Here is a 12997-nt window from a genome sequence, read left to right as displayed (position 1 = left end):
TCTCTCACTATATAACTCTACCTGCCAAATTAAAAAAAAAAAAAAAAAAAAAGAGGGAACTTCCTCAACTTGACAAGAGTTGTTTAGGAAAAACCTATAGCCAATACCATCCTTAACAGTAAAGAACTAATTCTTGTCCCCTAATATCAGGAACAATATAAGATGTCCACGTTCACATTTCTACTCAATATTTCTTGCAATTAGAAAAGGAAACGTAATAAAAGGCATCTATATAGAAAAGAAATAAGTAAAATTATGTTTATTTTTAGATAACATAGAAATAATCAAAAGTATCCAATTTAAATAAAATCCCAAAATACCTACTATAAAATTACCAGAACTAAAAATGAATTCAGGGAGCAGGCATTTAGCCTACTGGCTGGGACGCCAGTTAAGAAGCCCACATCCCACCTCAGAGTACCAAGGTTTGATTCCAATCTTTGGTTCCTGATTCTAGATTCCAGCTAATTTAGACCATGGAAGACAGCAGTGATAGCTCAAGTAATAGGGTTCCAGTCACCCATGCAGGAAACCTGGATGCTGTTCCCAGCTTTGACCTCAGGCCAAGTTCAATCTTTTTTGTTTGTTTTTTGTTTGCTTTTTTTTTTTTTTTAATTTGACAGGCAGAGTTAGACAGTGAGAGAGAGACAGAGAGAAAGGTCTTCCTTCCATTGGTTCACCCCCCAAATGGTCCTATGGCGGGTGCTGTGCCGATCCGAAGCCAGGAGCCAGGTGCTTCCTCCTAGTCTCCCATTCAGGTGTAGGGGCCCAAGCACTTGGGCCATCCTCTGCTGCCCTCCCGGGCCACAGCAGAGAGCTGGACTGGAAGAGGAGCAGCTGAGACTAGAACCCAGCGCCCACATGGCCGGTGCTACAGGTGGAGGGTTAACCAAGATAGCCACAGCGCCGGCCCCAGGCCAAGTTCAATCTTGTAGACATTTGGAGAGTGAACCAACAGATGGGAGCTCTCTCTGTCTCTGTCTTGTGTGTATGTGTCTCTCCAAGATTTTTTTTTTTCAGATTAATTTATTCATTTGAAAGGCAGAGTTACAGAGACAGAGGGAAAGACACACACACACACACACACACAGAGATCTTCCATTCGCTGGTTAATTTCCCCAAATGGCTCTGCCAACTGGGACTCTGCCAGGCCAAAACCAGAAACCTGGAATTTCATCTGGGTCTCCCACATGGGTGGTAGGGTCCCAAGCACTTGGGTCATCTTTGCTTCTTTACCAAAACATTCTCAGGGGCTGCACTGAAATTGAAACAGCTGGGACTTTACTGGCATTCATATAAGATGCTAGCATTAAAGGCAGTGGTTTAACCTGTTGAGCAACATCAGCCTCAATTTTTAAAAATTTTTAAATGAAGGTCTTTAAAGTTATAAAGCAAAAAGGTTATGATTTTATAAGAAACAAAGTTAATATACACCATGCCATGCCCCAAAGAAAACTATATTCAACATTTCTTGGATGAGGCCAAACAATATAGGACCTTGCAGAACAAAATTAGAATTTCTGGCCCAACATTGGGTTAAGGACACCCTGACTATAACCCCACCCAACCCCGTTGAGCCTATAGCTCTCATACCTTACTGTTTCTCTTTGGATAGTGTATCTTTAATGCATTCATTTGTTTTATCTCTAACAGAATACTGCCGATCCATCTACAGATAGTCATGAGCCAGGGCTTCCAGCCTGTCATGTTGGATGATCTATTCAGCCATCTGGACCACAAAAGACAATCATTTCCCAGGCCATTTCAGAATGCCATGGACAGACAACGAGAGAATACCCATAACCAGTTCTATGCCCATATGCCAGCTCGAAGAAAATATATAAGATGGACCTTCAATCATGCTACCCACATAAAATTATTGATTACTTCTCTTGGGAGGGGAGAATGTTACGGTAGCTAGGTAGATATTAGCCTATGTGTGATAGAAGGGCTGAAGAAAAATGGGAATTCTTCTGCGGCTGAATGAAGGAAGAATATAGAAGCAAGCCTTGGAAGCAGACCAGTATTTATACATCGGAAGTCTTGTCCTTGTTCTTAACCTTACTAGATGGGTTCCAGCGGTATCCCAATGACACCTTAAAGGAACCTTCTCTGCCACACACCATGGGGCTATTAGTCCATTATGAGTTCTGGGAGGAATTTCAGGAATTCCATGTCCAGGAAGCCCTCCACCCACTAATGTCTCAGAAGGTGGGGGAGGGAGGAAGCAGGCCCATACCCAATTTCTATAAAAACTTCAGTCTGAATGCAGATTGGGCTGTCAGTTCTTTCCTGAGGTGCCCATCTGACCTGTCAGGTACATTCTGTTCATTAAATTTGTCCAGCATGCTTACTGCTAAAAATAATAATAATAATAATAATAATAATAATAATAAAATGCACAAATCAATCAACTGCTATATACTAGCATAGGCAATCTAAAAATAAAAAGGATTCAATACCAGTGGTATCAAGGAATAGTCATAACAAGTGCATAGCTTATACACTGAAAACTACAAAACACTGCTGAAAGAAATTAAGAAGATCTAAATAAGTAGAAAGACATTCTATGTTTATAGATCAGAAAACCATTGCTAGTATTAAGATGGCATTATCCCCAAATTAATCTGTAGATTTAAGGCAATTCCTATCAACCTAGGAAATGTATTTTGCAGAAATTGACAAAGCAATCCTGAAGTTCACATGAAAATGCAAAGAAAAAGACAATATATTAAATAACTGATAGCCGAAGTGACTTGGGAATATATACTTCCTAATTTCAAAACTGCACACAAAGCTGAGGTAATCAAGACAACGTGATAGCAGCATATGAAGGACATATAGATCAATGGGATAGAATTGAAAGGCCAAGAGTAAACCCTTACATCGGTGGTCCAATTTTTTTAAAGGTGTCAAGATAATTCAATGCTGAAAGTAGAATCTCTTTGATGAATCGTTCTAAAACAATTAGATACCCACATACAACAGAATTCATATGGATCCTTGCCTTATACTGCACATGAAAGTTAACCAGATACAAACCATAGACTTAAGTGTAAGAACTGAAATTATAAAAATTTTAGAAGAACGATTTATAATCTTTGTGTACAAGCAATGATTTCTTCAATCGGGCACTAAAAGAACAAACAATCAAAGAAAAAATTCTATAAATTTATGACATTTATGTTTCAAAAGATAAGAAAGTGAAAAGACAAGGATCTGTGTATTATATATCTAATAAAAGATATCCTTAATACATATATAACAAACAATTTTTAAAACTCAATAAGAAATAGGAAGAATGTTTGAAATATATATTTCCCCAAAGAAGATATGATAATGGCCAGCAAAAACATTAAAAGATGCTCAACATCCTTATTCTTCAGAAAAAGTAACTCAAACCATAATGGCATACCATTTCACACCCAATAGAGTCAGTATAATCAAAAGACCATTAAGTGTTGGCAAAGAAATAGAGAAGCTGGAGTCTTCATATTTCTGTAAATGGTAAAAGTACCTCAAAAATTATTTCAGCAATTTCTAAAAATGTTAAACACAGGTTTACCATAGAACCCAGGATTTCCAATTATCTATCCAGAAATATAGCTACCTCAGTGATCAACCCATATATCTCCCTCAAAATGAAAACATCAATCCAAAGACTTGCATGCAACTATTAATGCCATCATAATTCTCACTAAGCAAAAAAGGAAACAGTACAAATGCCTGAAACTGACTAGTGAATGCTACAATGTGAGATATCCATAAATGCAAAGAAAGGAAATACTGATCATGATACATAAGAATGAACCTCAAAAATCTTACGCCAAGTGAAAGGAATCACACATAAAAAAAGTACTATATAATTCTAGTTCTACAAAATGTCAAGTAAATTAAATTTATAGAGGCAGAAAGTACATTAACGGTTGCCTAAGGCTGAGGGATGCAGAAATGGGGCATGAACAGCAAATGGAAAGGAAGTTTCTTTTCAGGTGACAGAAACATTTTGAAACCAGAATGAGATGTTAGCTGCACATCTCTGTTAATCTAATAAAAATCACTGAGCTGCATTTTTTAAATTGGTGAACTTATGGTGTGCAAATTATACCTCAATAAAGCTATTTAATATAAAATAAAGGTAAAATATATTATAGTTCTGACAAAATACAAAATCTTCAAAAGCCATCACTGGCCAACTGTAACTGCAATAAACATTAATGGGAGTTCCTCAGGCAAAAAGAAAAATATCACATAAGAAGATGGATTTGCACAAAGGATGGAACAGGTATTTATAAAACAATCTTTCCTTATTTTTCAAATTCCTTATTTGATCAGTTGCTTAAATAAAAATAGCATATCAGTGTAATGTGGAGTTTAAAACATAGGCAGTACTAAAATACATGACAAAAATACCACAAAAGACAATAGAGATTAAAGTACACTATTATAGGCTTTTTTATTTTTATTAATATAAAAAGAACAGATTTCATGTATTTCATAGGTACAGTGCTAAGATGACCATACTTCTCTTCCTTTCTCCATCTCTCCCTCCCTCAATCCCCCTCCTCCCTTTTCTTCCTTTAATTTTGCAATAACATACTTTTAATTTACTTTATAATCACAAGTTAATTCACCACTAACCATAATGTTCAACAGGTAAAAAGTAGAAAGACCACTGTTCCACAGGATATGGACAAGGAATATAAGAGACAATCAAATCATAAGATGTCAGTTTCATTCTTGTACATCATGTTTTTTGTATTCTATATTAACTACTACATATGAGAGAAAACATATGACATTTGTCTTTTAGAAACTGGCTTATTTCAGTAAGCGTAATGATTCTAGTTGGATCCATTTGTTGCAAAAGAAAGGATTTCATTATTTTATGGTTGAGGAGTAGTCCACTGCGTATGTATATGACATTTTATTTATTCAGTCATCAGCTGATGGATATTTGGGTTGATTTCATATCTTAGCTATTGTGAATTGAGCTTCAATAAATATGGGGGTACAGATAACTGTTTCATAAACTGATTTCACTTTGGGTAAATTCCCAGGAGTGGGGTAATGAGTAAGATGGCAGATCTACTTGCAGATTTCTAAGGATCTCCACATTGTCTACATTCCTATCAAAAGTGTATTATTGTACCTCTTGATCCACATCCTCAACACACATATTGCTTTTTAATTTTTGGATGATAGCCATTCTAAATGCAGTGAGGTGAAACTTCATGTGGTTCTTATTTGCATTTCCCTGATGGCTGGTGATCTTGGACATTTTTTAAGAGTCTGTTGGCCATTAGAATATCATCTTTTGAAAAATCCTGTTCATGTCCTTTGCCCATTTCTTAACTGGATTATCTGCTTGTTGTTGTTGAGTTTCTTGCAGGGGATCCACTCAGTCCTGCTAGCCTGCCCCATCCATGAACAGAGCAGAGGCATTCCCAGAGTCAGTGGCCTGTGGGTGTTCCACCTTGGCAGTTTGAGCCCTGGGGCCTATGATAGGGTAGGGAAATGGGAGCACCTCACAGGCCTAAGTTGGCACCCTATTCCTTGCCAACCCTCCAGGCCAGACTCAAATTCAGTGTGGACGATGAATTTATCCTTTCAATAGAATCTCCAGTTGAGTAAGTGTGTGAACTGCAGCCACCTCTAATATTCTTAGTAAGACTACATTTCTTCCCATGAGTCACTGGGCACCCTTGAAGAGGGATTGGTAGAAGGCAATGTGCTTTCACGTCACAGTGTTAGGTGGGCAACCTACTCTCCCCACCTGCTGCTAGTGCTCCTGGCTGGGCTCAAAGTCAGTGTGGTTCACAAGGTTCTCCCATATGGAATATCACCAGTGACACAAGCTGCCACAAACTCCTGTCACCTCACTCCAAGAAGATGATGTCTCTTCCAGTCCCAGGATGCGTAAGTTGCTAGTGGTATCCTCACTCACTGCTGTGTTTATACTGGCCACAATGCTCCATAACGTTTCAGTTCTGCAGAATTTCCACTGCAAACTTCCCTCCAACTCTCCTCCTGGGAATGCAGTTACTCCACTTTTATTCTGTTATCTTCTCCTGGTCAAAACCAGTACATTGTTTGCCTATTCAGCCATCTTGGATCTCTATTATAGGCTGTTATATGAAAACTGAAAAATGTAACTAGAGAGTAGACTGTATGTTAAAAATATGTTTTGTGAATACTAAAGCAAACAACAAAACAGAGATAAAATATCAAAGTCAACAAAATAGCACCATGAAAATTATACAGATATGCAGATAACTGCATGTACCACAGAACCTATACCACACATATATACATATTGGCATCTCTTGAAATTATCATACAAGTTTGTGTCACTTAATAAAGATAAGGGAAATAGTCAACCTAAAAGCATCTTTTAATTTGATTAAAGGATTTTATTTAAGCCACACAATTTTAACTGTAATAACTCTGAAAAATACCCTGGAAATAACACTTCAGAGCTTGTTACTTCTTGTGGGTTGCTGATGTTTGCTGGGTGACTTTGAACTATTTTTGTAAAGCCTGTATTCTAGGCCATATCTGACCACTGAAGTCAGTTGCATTAGCTTAATGGTTTACTAGTGACTTGAATGACAGTTCCTTAAATGCCTGAAATCTAAAACAAAAAGAAACGCAAAAACAAAACGACAAAACCTTCTCCATCCTTTGCAGATTGGCTATGTGTTGGGGCTCTGCTTAGCAAGGTTTTTTACAATTCAGCCCTAGCCTCACAGCTTCCTTATCAGGAAGTCAACTAGGTTAAAACTTAGTGTTTGCTCTAGTTATGTCTAAGGATTTATTCAGTCTTAGGCATGTGTACAGATTTCTAAGTTCCCTAGGATATGCAAGAGCTAGTCAAAAAGTTCATGGGAAATGCATACTATGAAAAAACTATACAAAAGATTTCAAAAATTGTTTTACACCAAAATAAACTTATCTTTTAATTCCATTTTCTATAAACCTTTTGAAGTACCTAAATCTTTTTTTTTTATGTAGAGTATACAAATTTTATGTATTTCATATATACAGATTTAGGAACACAGTGATACTTCATACACTACCCTCCCGCCCATCAATGCTCCTACACTTCTTCCTTCTCCCTCTCCTATTCCTACTCTTAATTTTTACAAACATCTATTTTCAGTTTACTTTATAAGATTAAGCTTACACTAAGTAAGGAGTTTAACAAATAGTATGAAGAAAAAAACACTGTTCTCAACAGCAGAGACAAGGGCTATAAAACAATCATCGAATCTCAAAATGTCAATTTCATACCCATACATTACATTTTTGGTACTCTGTTAGTTACCACCTATCAGGAAAACATATTATACTTGTTTCATTGGGAGTTGCTTATTTCATGAAGTATAATGGCTTCCAGTTGCATCCATTTTGTTGCACAATACAGGATTTCACTTGTTTTATCTCCAAGTAGTATTCCACAGTGTATACACACCATAAATTCTTTATCCAGCCTTCAACTGATGGACATCTGGGTTGACTCCATATCTTAGCTATTATGAATTGATATACAATGAGCATACAAGTACAGATAACTCTTTCATATGCTGATTTCATTTCATTTAGTAAATTCTCAGGAATGGGATTGCTGGACCACATTGTAGATCTATTTTCAGTTTTCTGAGATATCTCCATATTGTCATCCATAATGGCTATTCTGTACTAGTTTATATTCCCACCAATAGTAGATTAGGGTACCTTTTTCCCCACATCCTCCCAGCATTTGTTGTTAGTTGATTTCTGTATGACAGCCATCCAAACTGGGGTGAAGTGAAATCTCATTGTTGTCTTGATTTGCATTTCCCTGATGGCTAGTGATCCTGAGCATTTTTTCATGTGTCTGTTGGCCTGTTCAAGCCCTTTGCCCATTTCTTAATTAGGTTGTTTGTTTTATTGGTGTTGAGTTTCTTGAGCTTTTTATAGATTATGGATTTTAATTCTTCATTAATTGCATAGTTTGCAAATAATTTCTCCCATTCTGTCAGTTGCCTCTTCAGTTTGCTGAGTGTTTCTTTTGCAGTACAGAGGCTTCTCAGCTTGATATAATCCTATTTGTCAATGTTGGCTTTGACTGCCTGTGCTTCTGGAGTCTTTTATAGGAGGTCTTTGATCATGTCAATGTATCGCAGTTTGCCCAAAGTTCTCTTAAAATTTAATGGTATTGGGTCATATATTTAGGTCTTTGATCTATTTTGAGTGGATTTTCATGCAAGGTGTGAGGTAGAGGTCTTCTTTAATACTTCTGCATGTAGCGATCCAGTTTTCCCAGCACCAATTGTTGAAGAGGCTATCCTTGCTTTATCAAAGGTAAGTTGGTTGTTAGCATGGATTAATTTCTGGAGTTTCTATTCTGTTCCATTGGTCTGTATGTCTATATTTTTGCCAATACCAGGTGTTTCTGATTGCCTTTGGTAGTATGGACATTTTGATAATATTGATTCTTCCAATCCATGAACATGGAAGAATTTTCCATTTTTTTGTGTCTTCGTCTATTTCTTTCTTTAATGTTTTATAATTTTCATGTTCTTTGACATCTTTGAAGTATTTCAATCTTAGCAAAAATTTTTCGCTTAGATTATTAGTTCAAAAGGTTTAGAATACAATGTCAACCTGATATTATCATTGAGGCCAGAATGCAGCACCATTTTTTTTTTTTTGACAAGCAGAGTTAGACAGTGAGAGAGAAAGACAGAGAGAAAGGTTTTCCTTTTCCGTTGGTTCACCCCTCAAATGGCTGCCACGGCCGGCGCGCTGCATGGATCCAAAGCCAGGAGCCAGGTGCTTCCTCCTGGTCTCCCATGTGGGTGCAGGGCCCAAGCACTTGGGCCATCCTCCACTGCCTTCCCGGGCCACAGCAGAGAGCTGGACTGGAAGAGGAGCAACCAGGACAGAATCCGGCACCCCAACTGGGACTAGAACCCGGGGTGTCAGCACCACAGGCAGAGGATTAGCCAAGTGAGCCATGGCACAAGCCGTAGCACCATTTAAAATAGTAAAACTTGGGGCCGGTGCTGTGGCGCAGTTGGTTAACAGCCTGGCCTGAATCACCGGCATCCCAAGTGGGCACCAGTTTTAGTCCCAGCTGCTCCTCTTCCAATCCAGCTCTCTGCTATGGCCTGGGAAAGCAGTAGAGGATGGCCCAAGTCCTTGGGCTCCTGCACCTGCATGGGAGACCCGGAAGAAGCTCCTGGCTCCTGGCTTCGGATGGGCGCAGCACACCAGCCATTGCAGCCATCTGGGAAGTGAACCATCGGATGGGAGACCTCTCTCTCTCTCTTTGCCTCTCCCTTCTCTGTGTAACTCTGAATTTCAAATAAATAAATATTTTTAAAAAATAAAATAACACACTTGATCTTAGCCAAAAGGCAGAGAAGCAATCGGCGCCGCTGCTCAACAGGCTAATCCTCCGCCTTGCGGCGCCGGCACACCGGGTTCTAGTCCCAGTTGGGGCACCGATCCTGTCCCGGTTGCCCCTCTTCCAGGCCAGCTCTCTGCTGTGGCCAGGGAGTGCAGTGGAGGATAGCCCAAGTGCTTGGGCCCTGCACCCCATGGGAGACCAGGAGAAGCACCTGGCTCCTGGCTTTGGATCAGCGCAATGCGCCGGCCACAGCAGCCATTGGAGGGTGAACCAACGGCGAAAGGAAGACCTTTCTCTCTGTCTCTCTCTCTCACTGTACACTCTGCCTGTCAAAAAAAAGTAATAATAAAAAATAAATAAAATAAAATAGTAAAACTTGTCACTGAGGACTTCAGAGTCCTATTTTCTGAGTTTGAATTGGCACTAACCATCATTTACTAGCTACGCGTTCTTTGGCAGTTTCAGTTCTCTGTCTCACATTCATATTTGCAATAAGATGCTATAAGCTGAATGTTTTTGTATCCCCTCAGAATTCATAGGTTAAAATACTAACTTCCAAGGTGATCATATTAAGGATAAGAGGAATTTGAAAACAGGTCAGTTAATGAGGGATCATAAGAGATTAGTGGGATTAATTCTCTTATAAAAGAGATCCCAAAGATATGCTTGTTCTTTCCATCAAGTGAGTTTACAGCAAAAAGATAGCTGTCTAAGGAGATGAGTTCTCACCAGATACCAAACCTGCTGCCATCTAACTTGCAGAACTTTGAGAAATAAATTTCTGTTTTGTGTGAGCCTCCCAATATGTGGTGGTTTGTTATAAAGCCCAAATGTATTAAAACAAAACAGTAGACAAACAGAAGAATGAAATAAATTTAAGATAATTAAATAACTCAGAGATTTGAAAGGATTAATGAGGAAAAAAACTTAGAAATGTGACTGACATTAAGTGCTTAATAAGTGTTATCTAATATTATTATTGAATTACAGCTATAGTCCTCCTCAAAAAGAAGACAGATGTCCTCAAATATCAAATAATAAAAGTTTTAAAACTATGTAGGGAGAAAACTGCAATGGAAATTCCACAGAAGGAAGAGGAACACTCTGGAGCTACAAGGGTATAGATGTGCAGCATGAGCACAGACACAACATAGGACTCCAGCAGCTGACAGCGTGAATGCCAGCTTTGGAAAGTGACGTGAGACCACACTACAGCAGCGATATACAATGGCGATATAGCTGCAGGAAGAGCCTGGTATAATTCGGGCTTGGAGCCCTTTAGGATACAGGTTACCTGCCAACCTAGAGGGAAAAAAGGGGCATATTTCTCTCTCCCCATCTCTCCAACAATGGCATCCCAGTATCAGGATGAGAGAGGGCAGGCACCATGTTGAACATATGTAACAGCTGCTCTAGCTCATGTCAGTGTGCCCAGAGACCAGCCAAGAGGAGATACCTTAGTCTGGCTGGGAGGATTAATGGGGGCTGGGCACCCATGTAAGACTGTGAGGTGCCCCTAGCCTCCCAACTCATCACAGGCTCTGGGGCTCATTCAGCCTAAGTGGCTCTCTCAGGCAGCTGGCTCTGGAAATGCCCATGCCTCTCTGTGGACAGGACAGATTATTGGGGCATGGTGGATCCTCAACACCCCATGACTGTGAGAGCTTTATGTGCTGAGGCTGTGGGAACACTCTGACTGCATGAGAGGGGACAGGATGTAGCTGTACCTCATGTGAGCAGCTCCACATGCTCAGAGTTCCCTGATTGCCTGGGTGGATTATTGCAATGGGATCTGTGTTCCCACTGAGGACTGCACATGTCCTTTGTGTGGTTGTTAAGCAGTGTAGATAAGTATTGAACTGACTGAGTACTAACACTAAAGCATTGATCATTTTGGAAAAGAGAAGGTGAGGGTGTGACTACACCAACAGAGCTGATCAAACCGCCCCTCTGATAAAAAAAAAAAAAAGAAGAAGAAGAAATCTACCACACCCAACTTGGCTTTCACCCTAGATACTCTCCCTGGAGCACTGAACAGAGCTCTTTGGCCACACTCAGCTCATGCCTCTAGGTTTTAACTGAAAAACCAGATACTCCACTAAGCCAAAGAGTCACAGTAGAATTAAAGGTAAAACTTGTCTTCAAACACTACTTTATATTTTCTGTGTCTGTATTGGTGCAAACTGTTAAAATCTTTACTTAGCATAGAGTTGACCTTCTGCATAAAAAGATAATTTAAAATGAATCTTAATGAAGAATGGGATGGGAGAGGGAGTAAGTGGTGGGATGGGAATCAGGGTGGGAGGGCAGGTATGGGGAGAAGAATCACTATATTCCAAAAGCTGTACCTATGACATTTATATTTATTAAATAAAAGCTTTCTTTAAAAAAAAAAAGGAGTCATAGTACAAAGAAAAAGCCATCAGAGAAAAAAGCCCAAGTATCTCCACAAATGCCTAAAAATAAATGCAAAAATTCAACAAACAAGAATAAGGAAGACACATGACCCCCACCACCAAGGAACCCAATGACACTTCAATATCAGAATGTGAAGATGAAGAGATTGATGAAATATCTGAAACAGAAGTCAAAAAAATTAATCATAAGATTATTCAGAAGTAATCAGAAGCAAATCCATGAATTAATGATCAATGAAATAACGAGCTGTTTTTTGAAAAAAATAAACAAAATTGATACACCATTGGCCCAACTTAACAAAAAAAAAGGGAGAGCAGACTGGAATCAATAGACTCAGAGGTGAAAATGAAAATGTAAAAACGGATACCACAGAAATAAAAGAATCATCAGGAATTACTACAAATGGCTGTATGCCAACAAATCAGGAAACCTAGAAGAAATGGATAGGTTCCTGGATACATACAACCTACCAAAATTGAGCCATGAAGACACTGAAAACCAAAACAGACCAATAACCATGACAGAGATTGACTAAGTGACAAAAAAAACAACAACAACAACAAAAAAGCCAAGGATGGGTTGGCTTCAATTCTGAGTTCTACCAGAAATTTAAAGAACAAATTCCAATTCTTTTGAAGTTATTCAAAACAATTGAAAGGAAGGGAATCCTACCAAACTCCATCTATGAAGTCTGCATGATCTTAATTCCTAAACCTGAAAAAGATACAAAGAGAACTATAGACCAATTTCCTTGACAAACATAGATGCAAAAATCCTCAACAAAATACTAGCTAATTGAATTCAATAACATACCAAAAAGATCACTCAGCCAGACCAAGTGGGACTTATCCCTGGTATGCGGGATGGTTCAACATTCACAAATTAATAAATATGATGTGTCACATTAACAAACTGAAGAAAAAAACCATATGATTATCTCAACAGATGCAAAGAAAGCATTTGATAAACTCCAACACCCTTTCATGATGAAAATCTTAAACAAATTGTGTATAAAAGGAACATCCCTCAAGACAATTAAGGCAATCTATGATAAACCCAAAGTCAGCATCTTATTGAATGGAGAAAAGTTGGAAGCATTCTCACTAAGATGTGGAACAAGACAAGGATGCCATTCTCACCATTACTATTCAATATAGTTCTGGAAGTTTTTGCTAGAGCCAT

This window comes from Lepus europaeus, chromosome 1 (genome assembly GCF_033115175.1).
Source record: "Lepus europaeus isolate LE1 chromosome 1, mLepTim1.pri, whole genome shotgun sequence".
Taxonomy (NCBI): domain Eukaryota; kingdom Metazoa; phylum Chordata; class Mammalia; order Lagomorpha; family Leporidae; genus Lepus; species Lepus europaeus.
Note: the sequence above shows the minus strand (reverse complement) of the source record.